Below are 20,700 nucleotides of genomic sequence, written 5' to 3' on the forward strand. Positions count from 1 at the left end.
AAAAAAACCAACCAAAAATGTAAAAACAACCGAACCTTCTCCACAAGCGTAGTATGTGGGCTGCAGCATCATTACTTCATGAGTGTTTCTAAGGCCTTCTTAAAAAGAAAAGTCCTGACATATTTTCAAGTTCCAGAATAAACTTCAAAATGTATGGAATAAAAGTTTTGTGTAGAGCTGATCTAAGGACTGCAACTTCTGGTTTAAACTCATAACGTACAATAGTCAAACCAGAATTTCTTTTAAGAGTTAAGAGAAGAATGAACTATTGTGACTTCATTTTTCTTCTTTTTATTGGTCTATATGATTTTCTTATGGGCATGATTGACATTAGTTATGGATGTGATTGCAGACATTTAACTGTTATTTAGTGAAAATAAATTTCTTGTTTGAAAGGACCAAAAGCATTGCTTCATATAGAAATAGAGTTTTAGCATGACATAGTTTATGATGCAAGTCCTTTGAAAACAGACCGTTCCTAAAACAGCCACAGTTAGAAAACCATTTTCATGAGAGGTTGGATTTATTTTTTTGTAAACCAGACACTCCTTTTAAAGATGACCCTGTGGAGTACAATAGATGGGACAAACAGTGAGAGACATGTTTCAGATTGCTTTTGAATAACATCTGAAGCTTCATGGTGGCCCCTTTGATGTGACCCCAAGGGGACTGACCACCTGTGTTGCTTTGTGCAGTGATGATTTGTTAATCAGGAAAACAAGAAATGCAATATGGCCTCAAGTAAATCTTTCAGTAATCTTAGATGAGATTTAGACTTTTTTTAATGGTCTTTGCTCTTTTCTTTACGCAAAATAAATAATATCTGAAAGATCAACTGCTTAATTCTATGTTTTTGCATGCAGTCTTCGAGGAAAATTTTTCATGTTTTACTTTTTTCTATACGTTGCCAATATTAGAGTGCATAAAACAGCTTACACTTTTAAAAGGGGCAATCATTACATATGGCTACTTCTTACTTTTTTTTCTTTAAACTCACTCAGGTCTTTCACTTTACAAGCTGTTGCTGACTATTGAGTATATTTAAGTACTTATTACTATAGTACAATCTACCGGTGCCCTCACGTCTTGCCTCTAAGAAACAAGCAGATGAAAAAAACCACCAAACATTACTTATTATCTTGCAGTCATTCATGAAGTACTAAATGAATTCAGCTGTTTTCATAGGATAATAAATGCTTATTCCTACACTCTTCCTTGTTTCCATGGATTCCAATACTGATTCACAAGGCAATGAGACTTCAGTTTTTATACTGGTGATAAATCAATTGCGCTGCAGGTAGTCTACAGTGACAGTAAATATCTTTCCTTTCATAATTTCCTGAGCATTAAAAAATATCCTTTTTTTCAGTTAGGAAGTCAATGACAAGAAGATAGATTGCATCTTGAATTTGGGTAACAAATTCCTGGATTTGTAAGCATCCTAATGTAATAGCTGCTCACTTCCTTCTTTCCAGAGTGTCATTGCAAAAGCAGTGATGAGGGGATTGTTTCAGGTGAGCCTACAGAAATGTGATATACTTGTCTTCTCAATTGTCTTCTCTAGAGAGCTGAAAACCATCTTTTGTGTAAGGTTTCCTTAATAAAATTTAATTTTCATTTTTCTAGAATGAGTATGTGAAGGGAAACCTATAACTTTCTAGTTAAAGAAAAAGTTGTTAGAGTTCTTAAACTACAGATCTTCTTAGATGAAGGGCTGAAAGACTAAGAAATATTGGTTGTGTTTGGCAAGTACACAAGGCTGGGCTCAGATATATTACATAGTTATAGAGGAGTTTCAAGTCTGTGACGAATTGGCTGGCTTCAGAGTGGCAACCTGATAAGGTGTGGTAGAATACAATGACATCTGTGTATGACATAGTTCTGCTAATTTAGGATACTGGCATCATCAGGTGATGTATGGCAACATTTTTTATCCTGCATCTTTTGCATCAAGAGGTCTTTTACATCTTGCTTTCTGACATAACAAGATGGGTGTTTAGATAACAGTCCTCTTCTCTGTTATGGAATCCTTGCCCACATGCAGTGCAGTGTCCTGCCTGGGCAAAGGAAAAAGACCCTGTCAGTAGTAGTAGCATCCAAATTCAGGTGCACTGAAGGGATAATGCAGTTAAATTTCATAGGCAAACTTCTACTGTTGCTTTGTTCTGCAAGTTTTATTTGTAGAGTGTGTTTTTATTTCAAAGTATGGTTTTTGTGGTGCAATTTCATGGTAAAGATCTGCCTATGGTCAACTATATAAATGAACTTCTACTTAAATGATAATGCAGGTCCACAAATTCCACTTAAATCCACTTTCCTCTTTTCAAGTAAAGCACTGCCTTTTTACCTTGCTTATTTCAAATTTACCATTGGGATTAATCTGGTTATTTATTCTTGATAATGGAAATAAGGCAAAGGGGAAATGTTTTTCACATGGAGCAGGCACGGTGTTCTTCTGGTATGAGCATTCTTGTCCTTTATTTTTGAAACAATCTTTTGATTTCTTAGCCTTTCCTTTCATGACATTTGTGTGGAAAGGAAACTGCTGTTGAATCTGAGATGCCTGGGATTTCTGTTTTATATTATACTTTTTAAATATTTGAACTTTGCTTCAGGACGGAACAAATTAGAGTTGAAACTGCAGGGTGGGTAAGTAGTTTCAAGGCTTCTTTATTTGATTTTCAGAAGTCCGTATTTACACTCCTCCATTTTATACGTGAAGTACCTTTCTGCTGAGTCTAAACAGCCTTTTTATTGGTAATTTCTAATGAGTAGTTAACTGCACAGCAACTGTTAATCTTCCTTACAGAGTCTTAAAAAAAAGGTAACAAAAAGCTGCTAACTAAAATCCTTTTCCCCTGCTGTATGCCTTGAAAGACCTGTGAAAACTTTCTTCACTCACTGCTTTGCTTTTATTTCCTCTATTTCACAATGCGGTTTTCGTATCTTGATTTCAGCTTAAATGCCCCCTTAAAGCAGCATCTTCTCTCCTCCTTGATAAGAAGTGTGTGTAATGGTAGATCTGTGTGTTGCATTTTATTCAGTGGAACGCTGGCACTGCAGGCAGGTACCTTCCCTCAGTCCCAGCTCCAACTAGAAACTAGTGCCCAGTTCATATGCTTGCAACAAAGTGATGTATAATATCCTTGTAATTGTATTGTCCGTATTTGCTGTACAATGGAAACAAACTTCAGATATTCACAGGTTCACTAGAAGGGCAACTGAGATGAAACTCATTTCCTAATATATTTTATCTATGCCAGCAGCATGATAGTTCTCATGAACAGTGAGCAATAAAGCTAGTTAAAATATCATTATTATAACTTCATTGGAGTTATTTAATGCATTGAAACATGTAACCACTACAGAGCACCTTGCATCACAGAACCCTTTAATTCATCTGCTCTTGGGCAACAAGCAGACCAGTGACCATAAATCTACTAGCTGTGCTCCAGCACTGTATTTTCTTTGCTCAGAGTTTCTGGGCTACTGTGAAGAGAGAGCCAAAATCCTGCAATAAGCTATCGTGTATTGCAACTGTTCAAAGCTAGAGAAATTACTTTGAACACAGCAGAAAGAAGTTCTGATTTTAAACTTCCATATTAAAGTGGTAATGAAGTGCATTTTTGTACATAGCTTTGAAAATCCCCACTGTGGAATCATGCACTATCAAGGGTCATTTTAATAACATTGATTGTTAAAAGACACAGTTCCCAGTGTAAAACAAGAACTCATTAGAATTCAGGATAAAGCTGATTACCGAGGAAGGCGTAAAATTGAATATTAAGAAGATTAAGAAGAGCTGGATATTCGTGCTATATTCCAAAGGGAAATCCATAATGTGCTTGCTGTCCCAATCAGCGGTACCCAAAGGCAATGAGTACCTCTGTGAGTGTACCCTACTGGAGAGGGAACTCTGAGACTTTGGCCAAGGGTAACTATAAATATTAAAACCTTTATTATCAATGTTTGATAGAAACATAAAAAATTTATAGTTGTATACAAATGCTTTCTTATACAGAGGAGACACATGAGATTTTATAATACCCCTGTTAAGTCACTCTTTCATTTTCTTTTTTTTTCTTTCAGACAAAATCTAATTATTTCTGCCCAAATTCCTTTCTTTCTTCAATAGAGGTAGCATCATCCGGCAGCAGCAAAATAGAATGAATAGCTGAAGCCCTATATAGAGCTTATAGTCCTGTATCAAGGTTGTTCAGATAGGCTGCTGTGCTATGTTTTGTTTCTTTTTCTTTCTTCCTTTTTTTTTTTTTTTTTTTTCCCAGTCCCCCAGCCCCTCTGCCTCCTTTTGTTATTCAGTATGTGTTTGTCACAGACTGTCTCTTGTTTAGAAACAAATGCATTCAGACATCTTTGGTACTTACAAAAGCATAGTCTCATATTACAGCAATCATTAACATAACAGTAACACACAAGAGTTGTTCCAGCATATTGAAAAACCTGTGAAGCTTTCAGTGCACTCAGTAACTGTATGAGATAGCAATGAAAGGCAAATATCTACCTAAATGTGAATTTCCACCTCACTGTAACATCTAAATGGAATTACATCCCGCACTGGTGAAAAGATTCATTAAAGGGACATAGAATCTTAAGACTGAGTACCCCCTTGTTTTGTAGTGGGAAGCTATGTGAGATACTGCAACCTTTATGTATTTAAAATATAATTATCGTAATTGAAATGTAGAATTAATCAGTCCTGTACCGTTTATGATCATGGTGTAATAAATACAGGCCTCCTGCAAAATACAGTGTGCCAAGAAGCTGTCTTAGAAGAGGCTGTAGTAAGGAAAAGCAGATCTTTATTGCACAAGTAGCATTAGAGGAATTTATTTTATAGTTCTATTGTGTAGTGCACAAGAAATTGGGAAATATCAGACCTCCGTGTTTCAAAACAGTTTTCTACCTTTTCAGTTGATGTTTTTGAAGAGACCATATAGACAGCACTTAACAAGACCCTTTTTATTCTCCTAGCATCACCTCCAGTAAGGTCCCTACTCAACTGAATCTCTGTGGTACTCAACAACATATAATCAATAATTATCTTTTCAGTTGGTTGTGTGCCCTATGCAAGTCTATTAATGTTGCAAAAGCATTTGAGGTATGTTTTAAGTGGCTGTTTTCTATTTCTCTGTTCTTAGGTGTCCTGCTCTCCCGTATAATTTGTACTTCTGTGCTTCTGTAGCCCAACACTAGCCAGCAGACTTGAAGAAAATAATATGAATCGTTTAGCTTGTCAAACAAGCTGGGTTTTCGTGGCCAGCATGATGTGCATATAACTGTATAAAACTGTGGATTTGTGTGCATTTTGAGCAAAAATGCACTAACTCGCCATAGGTATGGAATTAGACATAGCAGCTTGTTCATGCTGGCACTGCTGTTGCACTAAGTTATAACGTTCAGTTGTGTTGGTGTAAGTTCATTTTATTTAGAATTACAAATGCCATTGTAGTATTGCAAATATCAACACTATATGAATATCTCAGATTTCCATTGCATAAGTCGCTCTGTCTTTGAATAGACGAAGACTATAATACGCTTTGCTGCAACCTAACACAAAGTGTTGCAAAGAATTTCAGCAAACGCCCATGGACCCTCTCAGCTGTAAGTGAATGTTTGTGAATAACATCAGTAATCTAAAGGTAATTAAAGTAGTTTATGCAAGGAGCAATAAACAGCTATTGTTGTCTCTACAGAACATTACTTCACGCTTTGTGCAGATGATGTCTTTCGAGCCTTCTGGCTGGTTAGAAAAAAATAAAAATCAGGGACCGCTAGTGTGAAGGAAGCAAGGACAAGATAATAACTAGAGATGCAATTAATGCCTGTGCTTTGGAATAGTACAGATTGTTACAACAATCGCAGAGAAAGCTGTACAGAGGTTATAGGATGGCAAGCTAATGCAATGCTTAAAAGAATTAGAGTTGTTGGAAAGACCTAAATTACAAGAGCAAAGAAATGAAAATACGACTTAATAAGAAACAAATGCTGCATGCTGTGTATTAACAGTGAAACGCTTGCAGAAAGTATAGAAAGTCTTTGTTTACTCAACCCTGAATCATGGGCGAAGGTTTACATAAACTATGCTTCTTTCCTGATCACAAATATGGGCAGTCCTATGGGACCGTGTAGTCAATAGGGCTTTTCAGTCACACGAAATGAGGTACATGTTTGGATTCAGTCATTTGTATAAAAACTTGGTCCTGTTGTTGTCAACAATAAGCACCCATTTTATTACTGGGGCCAGAGTCCCACTAATGCACCAGGCACCTCTCTTGCCAGTACTGGTTTCAGTAGCAGCAACACAGAGTCCACAGAAAAAGGATCAGTCCTAGGACCTCAGCCCTTACTTCGGTATGCCCGCACATGGCTGTGTGTCACAGTCTGCCAAACAGTGTCTGGTGCTCTCTCTTGCTTGCTGAAAGGAATGGGCTTTTGTCTTGTGTGTGAAGAATGATACAGTGTCAGTAAAAGTTCTCTTTAATGTCTGTACGGAGCAGATCCTGTTTTCAGTAATGCCATTTCAGCTTCACTGAGACTGATGTCATTTGGCCTCTTTCACCAGGACTCCATCTTAAGTCTTCAACTATTCCAGAAATCCAGAATCTTTGCTAAAATAGGTGTCGCAACCACAGAAAGGGGATATATAAGGAGGGACATTAGAGTGGGAAAGGAAAGGCGTCTATAAAGTTCCAGGGCAGGTGATGGAAGCCCTTACTGAAGTCTTTGGTAGTTTAATCAAAGTAACTCAGACAAAATAAATGTCTGTCTCAGAACCAAGATACAGCTGACCCAGTCTGAATGGGAACTCAATTCCAGTTGACCTATTGCATCATTCAAATAACCTTCTCAAAGGGAAGAGATGAGAGTTACATACTTTCTTTCTGCCTTAATAGAAAAAAAAGGGAAAAGAAAAAAAAAGGCTAATAATTCAAAGAAATGTCTAATGTTGGTAAAAGCGCATGGTAAGTATTTGATGGATTGAATTAATTCCCCTTCTTGTGTACTGACATCCTACACACTGCACAGGGAGATTCTACAGAAATCCTGCACAGGATGGGATGTTTCTTTATGGCATTTCCGTGTGCTTTAAATCTCCTAAGAGTTTTCAGTGTATGTTTTATATTGAGTCATTAAGTACAAAAACAAACTTATTCACAAACCAACTTTGATCTAAGTTTCCTGCAATTTATCTTTGCTGTCTATAGCATGCACTGAAACCCTACCTGATTGTTATTAGCTCCCCAAATATTTATATCGTTTCAGATAATCAATGCTTATCACAGTTAATACAGATGTTACAATTTCCTCAGAGAAAGGCACTGTCAGCATAATAACATTTTGATTATTGCAGCATATGTTTTCAAAAAGGCCTTTTGTTTACAGTGTCAATTAAACATAGTAGCTGTATATATCTGATTAATAGATGGTGTTAAAAAAAATAGTGTACATGTAAATTACAGCTTTTCACACTAAAATATATATATGAAGCAATAAGGCAAAGTCTTGGAGGTATTAATATTCACTTAATTAATTTAAATCATGTTGCTGGTGCTGTTTTCTGTTCCCATTCCCTCGCGTTTGCGCTCTCTACAGGATGTTTCTCATTCAACTGCTGTGTAAAACAAATTTGCTTGTGGGGGTTTGGTGATATAAACTATCCGACTGGCACCAGTACATTAGTTATTCCACATTTAGCTGAAAACTCAAATGTATTATTTGGAGAAGTAGAGATGGTAACATATACTGGTTAGAAAGACTCATAAGGCATGTTTTTCATTATTGAGTATGATGTGAGATCATGGGGAAGTTCAGTAGAGAACATGCTGTGCACCTCTGTCCCTCATGTTCTTGGCTTTATGGAACCAATTACTCCTTACATCTTTTTGAAGCTATCTGAAGAGAAGTGATTTTTTTTTTTAAATATATGTAAATAAAATGAAAATATGAATAAACTTCTGTTTTCTCTGATGCCTTAAAGAGGGAATTATTGTGTGTAAGATACATTTTGTCATGGATTTATTTTTTTTTTTAATGAATATCTGAGAGAAGCCACATCTGGATTTCTGGAAGAACTTTCTTTGCTAAGTATATAACAAGTGTACCTTGCTTGTTCAGGGATGGGTTTCTTCCATGATTTTACAAAATATGTTTTTAATCTAATATTTGACAGCATGTGGGTTTAGAAAACAAAAACACACAAGTCAAGCACTAGTGAGTAGTATTTCTCATGTACAGCGTCAGCTGACTATAAAAATGCTTTAAAGCCAGGAGAAGGACAGTTCAAACATAAAATGCTCTTAGCATAAGATTTCACAAGGATCTGGTTATTGGCCTCTGTATACATTTCAGCATTTTTATATTGACAGGAAAACAGGAATTGATGTATTTACCCATTTTAGTAGTCTGACCTTTGATGGCAACCTCATTTTGAGCTGTAGTATGAGTCTTATGTACGTGTCTCTCTATAGTTACTGTGGAACACAGGAGGGTGATGCCAAATACTTCTAATTTAACCTACTAACCTCCTCAACAGAACATGTTAATGTATATATTTATACTTGTATTCTTGACGCTTACAACTTGGTATTCTTTCAGTGTTCAAAGTTTTTCTTTCAATTTCTTGCTTATTGGAGTTTGAATCTCCCAGTTCAGATTCCAAACCCATGTAGCACCTTTATCTGAGTTTTTAGGAGAAAACAAGTTGCTCAGGTGCCTATTTGAAAGTATATAATCTGTCTGGATCCGTCTTTTACTTCTTTTTCTTGTCAACCATCATACAGAACAGCCAATTTACAAGTAGCTCCACATAATTGTTTTATGTCTGTATTTCTAGTTATATAACATGTCAGAAGCATGTCTTGGAAATCTTCTAGGAAACATGTATGAACTTTGTTGCTTTTCAAAGCATATTGAAGAGCTTGAATTAGAGATTTTGATCTTTTGGGATGATACTTTTTCCTACTGGTTTGTTTTATACTGGGTCTTGTTGGAAGCACTTTTTTTGCTTGTATGTAGTTTGACTTGACACATTCAAAGTGTTGTATTGAGCTGCTTCAGTTGCTTGCTGAACTACTATCACTACTATCATGTGACCATGTAAAGATGAAAAGTAAATAGAAGGCTTAAATCAAGTCAGCTTTGTTGGCTTGAACACAAACTCTTGTTCTTAGAGAATCATTGCACATACATAGATAATCTTGGATGCAGTATGTGAAAATATTTTCATGATTGATATGATTTCTTCTGTATAATAAGTCTGAAGGTTTGGCAAACATGATACTCATGCTGTGTGAATGATTATCCTATACATATGCAAACTGTACCAATTCAGTGTACTGGCTTCGTATTCACTTCCCAGATGTATCAATGAGATTAAAACACTAGCTGTTGGCCTGGACATGCAAATACATAAATGAAGTTAGAAAGTATATTAAGATAGTAATGCAAATTCCATTTCTAAGATTAAGTAAATAGCAATAAAAAATAATTTTTATATTCTTCCTCAGTTGATTTCTACTTGATACGTACCTTTGCACGGTTAAAAATATAGTGAAAGAGTTTTCACTCTGATAATTATGTTCATACTAGAGACTCTTATTCCACTGTGTAGATGTGTGTGTGTGTATCCTCAGTGAGTTTAGCTGCTGCACTGATCTCTGAACAATAACTCTTGAAGATTCATCCACTGAACTTGTATGTACTGGAAAGGCAGAGGATTAGTAGTTGATCCACTGTTTTTTTCAGCATGGATTGGTTCTCTTCAAGTAAAGTTTCAGGTCACTTCTAGGGCATCATTTCAGGTAAATGAGCACTCATTTTATTAGCCTCTCTGGTAGATAAGAAGGTTTCAGTTTTAATGAATGCAAGATCAAATATTTGACAGAAAGTGAAAAGCAAAGACCGGAGGTATATATCCTAAAGTGAGAGAGGGAGGAGAATAATGAGTTTGAAAAGAATAAAACACAGATTGACTACTGGAGAAGAATGCTACAAAGGTCTGTACGTGAATCTTTGGTTCCATGAGTTTGCCAATTCTTTTTATTGCTATTTCAAGTAGCCAGGTACATATGGCATGTTTGTAAGTAAAGCAGTCAATGAAGTTAGTTACACCTCTGCATTTATTACCTTACCCCTGAGTATTATTAACTTTTACATTCCCCATAAAATATAATTTATCACTTAAATAATTTGCTTTGTGTCAGGGTTCAGTGTGCTTCAGTGCTTTCCTGCTCATTAAATGAGATATTTTTACTTAATGAGCCCAGAATGTCCTCTGCATTTAACATTAGAATTGATTTCAAACACTCCATTTTTTATAACATATTTGTATGTAATTTCAGAATGTGGACTTCATCCCACAGTCTTACACCGAAGAAAAAAGAGCTACAAAGAATAATGATCCATGGATTCTAGAGAGGGACATGGTAAGTATGGGTGAATAGTTTAACAAAAAAAAAAAGAAAACACTGCCTGTGATCTACCTTGACTTTACATTCTTGATAGAGTTCAGTTTGAAAGTTTGCTGCAGTTGCTATACACAAAACTCTTAGAAAAGCGTTTTTTGAAAGTATAGCAAGATGCTTATTTCCAGGAATATAAAAATAATCCTATCCTAGGATATACTTTTTTGATACACTCATTCATAGAACAGGTATTCATTCAAAGATACACAATTTACGTATAAATACATATCTATAGGACTGATGCAACGACACCAGTAATGTACAGTCGGATCACTCACATGCTTGTAATCCACGATAGTGAGTGTGACAAGAAACACTCAATAAAGAATAGTAAAACTGTAGTTTAATCCCAGAAAAATGCTAACATTGTAATGTAGTTATTTTTTGTCTCAGTAAAATGTAGGAAAAAAAGACCTTTAGGGAATAAGTAGAAATAAAATGCTATATTTAACTGAAATTAAGCCTCACATACATATTTTTCCATAGTTGCACTCTCTTACCTGACTAATCTCTTGGGTCCCTCACTCTCTTTCCCTGGGCCAGGTTTCATTATTGGACTTTTTATAGGGCACATGCAGTCATCCAGCTGCTGAGTCAGCTTGGTGAGGTGGAAGCTTGTGTTGTGAGATGTGCAGTGGTTATCATTGCGTAAAGTAAGTGAAGGTGTGCGAGCATGAGGGAGCTAACATGTTCCTTAACAGCAGGTATTGTAGGTCAATACCTTCTTTGACACACTATTGTGTTTGCCCAGGAGATCTCCAAATCTTATTAGGCTGGCAGTATCACATTATTGGCAAAAAGTACTTTAAATAACAAAATATGTTGTGAGACCATATCTTGAATTACAAGTTAAGGGAAAGAAAAGCAGTTCTTTAAATGTGGTAACAGGATTAGCACAGTAGTGTAATGACCTATAAAGGTGTACAAAATGTGAAATCTTTGTTTGACACGTCATGTGAGAAGAACAATCATAAAACCTAGAATCAAGAGTTGATTATAGTTTAGTGAAGGGTGAACACGCCCAGGTTACTTATTAACACTTTCTCATAATTGAACAAGCTATTAAGTGACAGGCAGCTCTGATAGGGATGAGGGAAGCAGTGTTGTCAGATGGGTGAGATGTAAGGCAGCCTATGCTCTTCTGGTGATATCAGCAGAGACGAAAGCAATGCAGCCTCATAGGAAATCACTTTTGCATTTCCTACTGTCCTTTGTCCTTTTGAACCTATAATCTGAATTTATAGTGCTCTTTTCATTTTTCACACTTTTTTTCACTGTAGAATGAGAAGAACAAAGAGTAGTGCATGTGTGTTTTCCCAAAATTCAATACTATGGTTAGTTCCAGGAAATACTGAAGCATCATTTCAGATTCTTAATGAAGCATATATTGTGGTGTACTCTCTATATTTTAGTGTATTTATATGGATTGATGAGACCTCAGAAGATATAAAGTATTTTTATTAAAGAATGAGAAGAAAAAAGTGCTCATTTCATTACAATTTTGAAGAGGGATGCAAGGGACATTAAATTTTGAGTTCTTTTACATAATGATTATTGTTGCCTGCTATTTTTTCAAGTTCTCATGCCAAACATTTTAAATTTTAAAATGAAAAATATTTGATTTAAGCAAAAATATGTAACTGAAATCAAAATCCCTTAAATAATGAATCATCTCCTCTCAAGATGAATAATGATTTGGTTGCTAAAGAAGAAAACAGATGTGGATGTCTCAGTGTATGCAGAGCTGTAAACACAGTGGCTTCATCTACTTGAGAAATCACTATGGTGGACTGGCAAGTCTTCTGTAAGTTTCCTGTGTTGCTGAATTAGAGTCGTGGCTCTGGGACCACTAGTTACTGTAAAATGGCCTCTTTTTTCCCCTTTGGGCCTGCACTAGTTTAACTGAAAATTAGATTTTTAAGAAAATGCGGGGATCTTTCACAGGAGTTGCTCTTTCTGTTCTGGTGACTGACTGCGGCTTTCCTTCTTATTGCTGTGTGTACAGCTGCATGTGGTACAGATCATTTCTCCCACTAGGGAAGTGCCAACACTGGTTTTAGATTGTTTTGTCTCCGTCACAGCGATTGGACAGTGTGAGTTTAAGATATGGTTCCTTGTGGAAAGGCTCTGTCAGGCCAAGCGAAAGCTGCAGCTTATTGCTAGTCACACATAACAATGTTTTGTGAATCTGTGGTCATTGTCCCTTATGAACATGGACTTTCAAGTGCCCTTCAGCCTAACTGGAGGATCTTTATACAAGGTTTTCACAGGAAAATAAAGAGTGCACCATCCTAGGCTAATACCCTGATATTCCTCTGTTATTTGTAGTCCTAGTCTGTGAGAAAAAATAGTTGCTCACAGACTAGATGGGTAGGCGTCATATTGAAATGTGTCATCTAATCTGTAAACTGTGCTTGTATCAGGGGCTCCAGTATATGCATGTGCAGGTAGCTAGTTTTACTTAGATTTATATTTGCTTTGTAAATTAACCATTGTTAGTTAAGAAATAATCTATGCAGTTTCAGAAGGCAGTAAGATAAAGATGCTTATCAGATTCCTATTGGGAATGACAGTAAGTAGTTTATAGCTAGATTAAGTTAACATAAGCTTTCCATAAATAAGATACATAACTTTTCACAGATGTAGACTGAGGCCAAAGGCTCCCTTCACTCTTGGAGAGCACTGACATTAAATTTTTTATTAGTATCCATGATGAATAATGCACTTGACTTCAGTTTTGACTGTAGTATTGAGAGAAACCACCACACATTTATTGGAAATGTTCATAAATAGTCAAGTTTAGAACTGGAAGAAAAAAATAAGTCTTTTAAAATTAATTACTTCTTTCCTGATTTTCTTCCCTCTTAATGTGTGCACTTGCAGCACTGGTAACGCTGTTGTTGCCATTCTTCTGTCTTCTTATGGCTTTTACTTCTTTACATTCTGAGGCTTTTTGCTAGACTTCTACAAAAGGATCTTGTATTGTCATTTACTTTGCTCATACTGTGTACACTTGCATGTGTGCACAATCTCTTGTAGTGAATTGTAAATGGCATTTCTTAAATCTTCCACATGCCAGGGATCTTCTTGCTTCATGTTACCTGTCTCTGTGCCTGAGTTCATTTGTAGGATTTGTGTACTCTCCTGTTTTTATAGCCAAGTTTTTTTACACTTTGCCATGAGTCTTGCAATACTTCGACTATATTGTAATGTTTACTTTGCAGTGCTCTTCTATTGGTTTCAATTCAGCTAGAGTAATTTCCCTTTGCAAAATTCTAGGCTTCATTTTAGATCTTTCACAGCCTTTTTCTGGGTATTTTGTACTGAATCCCAAACATGATCTAACTTTCTATCAGAATGTTAACACTTCTGTCCTTATAGCAAGATAAGTGTAGTTCAGCCCAAGTTATGGATACCTTTGTTTTCTCTGTCATTACTGATTGCTTGAAATGGAATATTCTTGCAATTGGGAGTGTATTGCACGTAGGTAGATTGGAATCTCTTTGGAATCTCTTTCTAATCACTGCACGTCTTAAAAGATCTTGAAAGTAGATTATTGCTGAAAGTTGTGAGTAATGCAGGGCAGACTTTCTTATTGTGCCTTGGTCCTGGGAAGCTGAAGAGCAGTGAGAAGTGCAAACCAACCTTTAAATTTGGACTTTGAGTTATGACTCTATAAATGGAACTGGCCATGATGTTCATGTCTTAACACTTTTCCAGTCTGCAGCTATTTCCTTCCCTCCCATGTTATACACACAATGCCTCCATGAGGAAAATGGCTTGACTCTTTTTAGTTATTGTAGCGTATTAATGGTATTGGATCACTCATATTTTATTCATTAAATAATATTTGTCAATTTGTTTTTTCTATTTTAAACTGTTACTGTAAAAGAGAGCATTATCACCTCCAAGCATTTGATTCTTAGAGTGAATGCCAATACTATCCAGTCATGCCACAATCTCCTAATTATGCTGAGGGCTTCTTTCTCAACAATGTTTATTTTAGGATGTCAACAATACTTCAGTTAAATGTAGTGTAAAGTGCACTTATTTAGCAAATGTGTCCTTCAGAAAAGGTTTTTTTGTCTTTAAAACACAACTAGATTGTTTCTTTCTGTCACTGCAGGATACAGTACAAATCTTAAATCAATAACACTTTATATTCCTACACAACTGATGCATAACTTCCTTCTTCACACAGAGGTTTAATGTGTTGTAAATTAATTATCTGGAATGAGTACAGGGCCAATGGACCTTGGTATGACCAGGATGTAATGTTAAAGTGTTCCATTTCCTACTAGCACTTCTCAGGCCTCTTGTAGAGTTTTTATACGTGTCAGTTATGCCATCTTCTACAGTTTGTTCCTTTAAATGTTGCTAATGCCTCTCTAGGGCTTGATCGATAGGGAAAATTTGCTTTACCATAAATTTATCCGATAATTTTCTTTTTTCATGAGATAGAGTACCCTTATAAGTTGTAGTTGTGTAATACTTCTAAGTAAACTGTTCCTATTTTTAAAGAAGCTTAAAATAAATAGCCTTTATGTAATAAAGAGTTTGAATAAGCAAATGCAGACCTAATTTTTGACTTTTAGACACCTAAAAATAAATCATCTATGCTTGGAAGTTTCCGGCGGGATAAGTTTTGCTTTACTGCCTTATGCAGCAAAGCTCAGAACTGAATTAAACTGCTGTTTTCTCTGGAAAAAATGCTGAGAGAGATTCATAGCCATGAACAGTGCAATTAAAACAGGCATTTACTGGGTTTAAAGTAGTCAATTTCCTTTAAAAATCAGAGCCACCTCTTTTTTTTTTTTTTTTTTTTTTTTTTTGTTAAAGCCCGCTTGGCTATTAGTTGCTAGGGTAACAAGATCCAAGATAGAGAATAAGGCCTGTGCATGCAGCACAGAAGCATGGGGCTCTAAGATAAGAAAGAAATGATGTTAGGAACATTCAGTTATAGATGGTAGCTATTTATTTATTTTTTTACTTTAAGAAAATAATTACCATAACTAAAAAGGTGCTGATGCCACAACATTTTGTCCTCTCTGAGTAACAAATGATACTAAAGTGTTTAAGCAGCAAACATGTCTAATCGCACTTAAAAGAAAAGAGATGCTACTTAAAACTCACGGCGTGTTGTTGGGATCAATTTATTGTACTGTGCTGTGTCAATGTCACTTTCATAAACTTTTGCTGAAGTGCTTTTCCTACTGTATGTTGAATGATGTTGTCAGGACCGTGAGTCGGGGGTATGGTGGATTCAAGTCTACTTCACTTCCCTTGATGAAAAGGTCACTACCACTTGTAAATCTGTTTTACTCCCTGCACAGTTGTTAGTGTCGAAGTGTCAGCTCTGTGGGATGTTAAAGTTATACAACTGTGGTAGGACATATGATCACAAATTCCCAGGTGGTATGTCCCAAGGAAAAGTCTCTAATCTCTGTGAAAAAGTTCTGTGTAAAGTTTTTCATGCAGGATTGCCAGCTCACTTTGTATTGATTAAAGAAACAAAAAACATTTGTTTCATGTCTCCCATCTGCTAGGCCTTCCCCCTGATGATTGCTCATCACAGGGCCACTTATTATGTCTGTAGCCCACGTTTGCAAGTGAAACAAACTTCTCTGCTTTATGTTTTTAAGGCTATGAGGACTCCAATTAGAATACAGTTAAATTTGAGGCTGTGTTGCATAATGTGATTATGTAATGATAAGTCATCATAATTGAGCAGTACTGTAAGTCCTCACAGTTATTCATAAATTATTTAGAAAATAAAGAGATAAAGTAACTCACCAATAGGGATGTGGGGGGCAGGAAGAATCCCATTCCCATGCAGACCAGCCTTCCAACCAATACAAGCAATACAAATGGTGAACACCTCTTAAAACAGAACTCTTGTGTTTTTTTTTCCCCTTCTAACGTCAGATGAACCCTTTTGTCCATACATAAGGGAAGGCTGTTACTCAGTGGTTTTCTGCTACAAATTGTTGTAATTTACTAGTGAACTGCAGCAAATACAGTGAGAAAAAAAAACCAGCTGCATTGCCAGCAGAGACTCTGTTGTGAGTTTGATTGATTGCATGCACTGTCTGTACAAGAGATGGACATGAAGTTCTTTGCATGTTAAGTATGGCCAGAGCTTTTAGGTGGTCAATTACCTGCTTAATCCAAAGACCTCCACAAAGACTTGAGGTTTTTTGTGCTGTGAGGTATTTCCATATGACCTTGCAACTAAATTGATTTTTGATCTGAACGGAGTAGTTTGCTGCTGAGGAGACAGAACAGGACCTGAAGGGGGCAAACACTGAATCTTTTTGGCTTGACTTTCAGTCAAGGTAACTCACTGGGGTCCTGAGGGTGATGCAAGTAAACATCTGCCAAGTGAATCTTTGTGTCAAGGCAGCCATTGTGGGCCAACTAGGGTAGGCAGCTTGGGCGCACGTATATCAGTGTGCCAAGGAACCATCAATACAAGAAGGAAAAGGGAACACCAAGATCCTTGTTTCATTTCTCCTCCTTTTTGACTAGAAAATGCTCTTACTCCATTCCTGGGTCTGACCTAGAAGCTGCCTCATGCATTCATTTCTACTATATGAAAACAGAATCTTTGATATGATGGCGTTTTTTGTTTTTTATTTTTTTTTTACTTTCTGTCTGCTAAGCAAACAAACAAACCAACCCAAAACCCAAAGTTTTAATTGGTCTGAAGAAAAAAAATCACTTCCATCTCTATTAATGGCTTGCTTTTATAGATTTCTTTCAAAATGACAGTTGGTTTGCCTTTAGAATCACAAATATTTCTGCTTAATTCTACTTCCCTGCTTCCTGAGGGAACTACCTTATAAAAATTCACCTTTTCCCTTTCTTATCATATTTATTTCTACTGCTAGAAATTGCTAAAAAACAAATTGTAGGTATTTGTACTAACATAACTAGAAAGCTGAATGGTGCCTGTCATATCAGTGCTTGTATTTACTGTAGACTGTTAGAGGGCATGTCTGAGGAATGTAAACATGCATCCACCTTATCAGGACTTCTACCAGTGAAAATGACGTTCTTCCATATCCTTTGCCTTCCATTATCCCTCCAGTTCTCTGGACTTTGCTCAAACTCCATGTATTTTATATTTTTTTTGCTTTTCTAGACACGAGTTAATTAAGAACAGTTAAAAGTCAGAATGGTTCGCCTAAAAGTGAGTAGAGAGGTTCCAGGCTGTCAGGTCTTCATACGTCCAGATGATGGGTATCTGGTACAATCTGGTATAATTTGTGTAAAACATGTTAGCCATATTTAAACACAATACTAGGTGTTTGTTTTTGAGAAAATGTAAATCCTGGCATCTTGAGTAATCAAATCTAGCTTGGACCAGTCATCTGTATTTATGGACAAAAAGGAAATAAAGGTTAGGGCAAAAAATGCTGGTGTTTAGAGAGTTTTGGAAAAGTTACTTCTTGATCAAATCTGCTGACTATTTGGGATCATCTAAAGACAATAAAATGTTTAGGCTCTTTTGTGGAAAATGCAGACTTTCCAGAGAAAATGTTTGGCTGGGTGTACAAATATCCTGTAAAAATGGCTTTTCCATCCTCATAATACGTTTCATTTGGATGTGGCTAAGAGAGAGGCCTAAGTACTCCTTGCTTAAAGAGTCTTATTTAACCATCATATTCTGCAAGTGAGAATAATCTGAAATTGCATTATTGGACTCTTCTTATTTCAAGAAGAGCCTCTTCTCTTTTCTTGTTCATTCTTATTTCAAAAGGGCATTGGCTCTTTTTAATTTCTGTTCTTAAAACTCATCTATAAACTTTCCCTTTTGCCTTACAAGCTTAGTATTTTGGAATAGTTTCTCAGCTGGACTTGCATATGCTAACACAGTATTTTGTAGACGTGGTGACATGCTGGCATGTCCCTTTGTGGATCTGCTGGGTACTCTGTAGTTTGAAGTTGGGTGCAGAGGAGGGATCTCTTTTGGTTGTGGCTCTTAAGAGACAACCCTTTTGTACTGGAGGAGTACATACCTTTTTGCTTTCTTATTGTGGTATAGTCTCCAGAATGAATATTGACTTTGCAAAGTTGAACCATTCCTGGTTTTGCCTGAGCTGATGTTTACTTGTTTGTGAGAATAAAACTATATTTAATATGCATGAGACCTTGGGCTGTCCGGCCCTACATAGTGAACCTTCTCATGAATTCACATAAACATGCCTTGCGTGAATCCTCACTGGGGTGGACCCAAAAGATTTTCTGTGCATGTCCAAGGTAAAGGGACTTGATGGAGACAGAAATTTGTAAAGAAACATTAATATGTTGATGCTGGGCTGCATGTATGGGATCTGCATGATGTTACAAATTGTTATGAAGTGAGGAGACATTCTTAGAAAACATGGTTGTTTCAAAATGTGGCTCACACAGAGACCGAGTGTGAAGGCATTGCTCTTTTGAGATGGGAAGCAGGATGCGGTAAGCAGTGAAAAAGTGCTCAGGCCAAGTCTTAGCTGCTCTATTTCATAATGGAAGTTCTTCCATAATAAATGATCATTGCAGAATGAAGGCCCTTAGTGAGAACAGTAAGTTAGGTTGGAAGTAAGAAAAGCAATGTTTTGTTTATAAAAAGTCAAACAGTGTTCTTAATCTGTGATAAATTTTATTAGAGCAGAAAGTTTGTGTTTACCCTTTAATTTACAGAAGCATAAAGCTTTAAAAAGTGCCACAGAAACATGTGATAGTTTAAAACTGCATTTACTTAATTGCTTTTCTGCTGGCGTTTTGAAGGAAAACAATTAAGATGAGCTCACATTTACATAAGAGCTAAATATTTGAAACATTCAGGGGCAACACCACGGCTGCAATGCAACCCCAGGGGTCAGGCTTTTGACTGGTAATTTTAGCATGAGGAAACTGACTAGCTAACCTGCTGGGGAGAACTGCCAGCCCTTCACTGCCAACCCAGGGTGTACTGTGCCCTATCCATTGAAAAAAAGCCAGGCGACAAACCCAAGTAAAATGTTGCTGTTACTAAGATGCAAACAGAATAGTTTTCCAATATACGTCTTCTGGAATCGTATTTCTAATCATGTCAATCTTTTTATTGTTTCAACTGCAGGCTTTGGTTATGGCCCCACATGTTCAGTGGCACTCTGTATTATTTATAATGGCATTTTGATGTATCATTTTCAATGCAAAAAAAAAAAAAAAAAAAAGATCAGTGACACATGTGAGTTCCTTTATATAGATGAACCAAAAAAGAAGAAAACAAAACCCTACATCATTCCCATACCCTCATCCTCCACTTACAGTTACAATCTAGGTTGGCCCTATTGTTTGTTAATGTATAAGTAACAGCGCATTTGCAACCTGTGGTCAGATTTTACTGTGGGAATAAAGCAAGCTCAAAATAATAACTGAAGTTAAGGCAGCATGGTGGTTCTCGCCCCATCAGCAGACTGTTTTAAATAAAGATAACAAATTAGCATTAAAAGCTTTCCTCAACAATGTGTGCTGAAATCAGGCTGGATGCTCAGTGACCTGTGCAGAGAAAAGAGAATGTAATACACGGCTTTCTAGCGCCCCTAGAAACTGCTGGGATTGTCAATTATGTCAGTACAGCTTTTCAGAGGTGGAACCAGCATGACTCAAGAAAATCATAAAATGAGAAAAAGAGAGGCAAAAAAAAAAAAAAGAAAAAAAAAAGAATAAGCTCCAAGACAAGAGAGTGTTGCAAGAGGAGAATGCTTTCCCCAGTACTGGATTTGAAGGGGTTGCCCTCTTCAGCACAATGGGATCCAACTTCCCTGCTGTGTCCTCTGAAGTGGCTCATTGCAGAGCAGTAATATTATATCTTAATAAGCATAACACTGTGAACTGAGGCATATTTTTAAGTTGGACACATGGGAGGGAAACATATCAGAGCAGAGCTATGTTATTTTTAATGGTGCATGTGTTTGTCTTGTAAGTGTGTCAGAAGAAAAGGAACAAGTCTAGGGTTTCTTGTCACCATGTCTTATGTGGGATGGGCACTCTGAATGCCTCTCTAAGTGACATTAGTGATCCTTGATACTACAAGTGACACAGGACAGTCAGGACTGCACTTGGCACCTCGCATTCTTTTCTACTATTTGTGTACATCAAAGTTATGCTTTAGATGAAGTGCTTTAAAAACTACAAAGATAGTTTTCATTAGATAAAAAAGATTATAATGAGAGACTCTGTCCTT

General features: G+C 36.5%; 1 long non-coding RNA gene across 1 annotated transcript in view; it reads left to right on the forward strand.

Moving 5' to 3' along the window:
* LOC116653762 overlaps positions 1-20,700 on the forward strand; it is a 69,216-nt gene that overhangs the window by 43,002 nt on the left and 5,514 nt on the right. Inside the window, exon 2 of the long non-coding RNA XR_004308179.1 lies at positions 10,362-10,445. This is a non-coding gene — a long non-coding RNA (uncharacterized LOC116653762). The remainder of the gene's footprint in view (positions 1-10,361; positions 10,446-20,700) is intronic.

Source organism: Coturnix japonica, chromosome 8 (genome assembly GCF_001577835.2).
Source record: "Coturnix japonica isolate 7356 chromosome 8, Coturnix japonica 2.1, whole genome shotgun sequence".
Classification (NCBI taxonomy): domain Eukaryota; kingdom Metazoa; phylum Chordata; class Aves; order Galliformes; family Phasianidae; genus Coturnix; species Coturnix japonica.